This window comes from Acipenser ruthenus, unplaced genomic scaffold (genome assembly GCF_902713425.1).
Source record: "Acipenser ruthenus unplaced genomic scaffold, fAciRut3.2 maternal haplotype, whole genome shotgun sequence".
Lineage (NCBI taxonomy): Eukaryota > Metazoa > Chordata > Actinopteri > Acipenseriformes > Acipenseridae > Acipenser > Acipenser ruthenus.
Window position 1 is genome coordinate 12,501 of NW_026707415.1, and position 2,500 is coordinate 15,000.

At 41.4% G+C, this 2,500-nt stretch overlaps 1 protein-coding gene across 1 annotated transcript in view; it reads left to right on the top strand.

Moving 5' to 3' along the window:
• Positions 1-723: 723 nt before the first annotated feature.
• The window catches only part of med25 (mediator complex subunit 25), a gene marked incomplete at its 3' end in the record, with an annotated part of 13,392 nt that continues 11,615 nt past the window's right edge, over positions 724-2,500 (top strand). The window contains 1 exon segment of the mRNA XM_059018799.1: positions 724-946.

Here is a 2,500-nt window from a genome sequence, read left to right on the forward strand (position 1 = left end):
TCTAATCTCCATTTGTGACCCCTGGTCCTCGTTTTTCAGGTTGATAAAGTCCCCTGGGTTGACATTGTCTACACCTTTTAGGATTTTGAATGCTTGAATCAGATCTCTTCTTTGTTCAAGACTGAACAGATTCAATTCTTTTAGCCTGTCTGCATACGACATGCCTTTTAAACCCGGGATATAATCATAATATTTCTAAATGAACTGGGGACCTTCTGGTTACAAGCTCTTTAACCACTGGATCACACAGCCTCCTATTAATGTTATTGTGTTATGTGTGTGTTGTATATATATTATTATTATTATTATTATTATTATTATTATTATTATTATTATTATTATTATTATTATTATTATTATTTATTTCTTAGCAGACGCCCTTATCCAGGGCGACTTACAATTGTTACAAGATATCACATTATTTTTACATACAATTCCCCATTTATACAGTTGGGTTTTTACTGGAGCAATCTAGGTAAAGTACCTTGCTCAAGGGTACAGCAGCAGTGTCCCCCCACCTGGGATTGAACCCACGACCCTCCGGTCAAGAGTCCAGAGCCCTGACCACTACTCCACACTGCTGCCCCACAAAACATTTACATTATAAACAAGATTAGACGAGAAGGCATATTATTATTATTATTATTATTATTATTATTATTATTATTATTATTATTATTATTATTATTATTATTAGGCGCTGCTGTGAATGGGCGGGACCCATTCCCGATCCGTTGCTCTGCGCTCCTCTTCGGCAGGCGTGAGCTCCAGACCCAACGTGTCGATCGGAAAGAGTCGCACGGAAAACAAACAGCTTGATCGCAAAACAAACACCAAAACCAGTTCAAATTAATCTGTTTTAATGCGAATCGAGAAACCCCGAAGCGCTGTTGCGAGTCCTTAAAGGGGTTGAGGTTTCCTCGGATCTCTGTGTGATCCACGCAGGGTAAGTTTTGAAAATCCTTCTGCTCTGGGCCGGGACGAGGCTGAAGTTGACTTCTCTGATTTTCGCTTTTGTTTCTTATTCAGATTTTAATCCGCTCCAAACTGAATGATTGGCTTTGTATATAAGGGGTTAAATCACGTCGGGCTGCTAATTTCTCCGTGGAGATTTACAAAGGGGCAGCTCCTAAATAATATTAATGTGTTTTTTGCTCAACCCAACACTCGGTCAATTGGACCGGCTACATTATTATTATTATTATTATTATTATTATTATTATTATTATTATTATTACCTCTCTGTGCTTTACAGTGCTTCCCTATGCTTTACCAGACCTCTCTGTGCTTTACAATGCTTCCCTATGCTTTACCAGACCTCTCTGTGCTTTACAATGCTTCCCTATGCTTTACCAGACCTCACTGTGCTTTACAATGCTTCCCTATGCTTTATCAGACCTCTCTGTGCTTTACAATGCTTCCCTATGCTTTACCACACCTCTCTGTGCTTTACAATGCTTCCCTATGCTTTACCAGACCTCTCTGTGCTTTACAATGCTTCCCTATGCTTTACCAGACCTCTCTGTGCTTTACAATGCTTCCCTATGCTTTACCAGACCTCTCTGTGCTTTACAATGCTTCCCTATGCTTTACCACACCTCTCTGTGCTTTACAATGCTTCCCTATGCTTTACCACACCTCTCTGTGCTTTACAATGCTTCCCTATGCTTTACCAGACCTCTCTGTGCTTTACAATGCTTCCCTATGCTTTACCAGACCTCTCTGTGCTTTACAATGCTTCCCTATGCTTTACCAGACCTCTCTGTGCTTTACAATGCTTCCCTATGCTTTACCAGACCTCTCTGTGCTTTACAATGCTTCCCTATGCTTTACCACACCTCTCTGTGCTTTACAATGCTTCCCTATGCTTTACCAGACCTCTCTGTGCTTTACAATGCTTCCCTATGCTTTACCAGACCTCTCTGTGCTTTACAATGCTTCCCTATGCTTTACCAGACCTCTCTGTGCTTTACAATGCTTCCCTGTGCTTTACCAGACCTCTCTGTGCTTTACAATGCTTCCCTATGCTTTACCAGACCTCTCTGTGCTTTACAATGCTTCCCTATGCTTTACCAGACCTCTCTGTGCTTTACAATGCTTCCCTATGCTTTACCAGACCTCTCTGTGCTTTACAATGCTTCCCTATGCTTTACCAGACCTCTCTGTGCTTTACAATGCTTCCCTATGCTTTACCAGACCTCTCTGTGCTTTACAATGCTTCCCTCTGCTTTACCAGACCTCTCTGTGCTTTACAATGCTTCCCTATGCTTTACCACACCTCTCTGTGCTTTACAATGCTTCCCTATGCTTTACCAGACCTCTCTGTGCTTTACAATGCTTCCCTATGCTTTACCACACCTCTCTTTGCTTTACAATACTTCCCTATGCTTTACCAGACCTCTCTGTGCTTTACAATGCTTCCCTATGCTTTACCAGACCTCTCTGTGCTTTACAATGCTTCCCTGTGCTTTACCAGACCTCTCTGTGCTTTACAATGCTT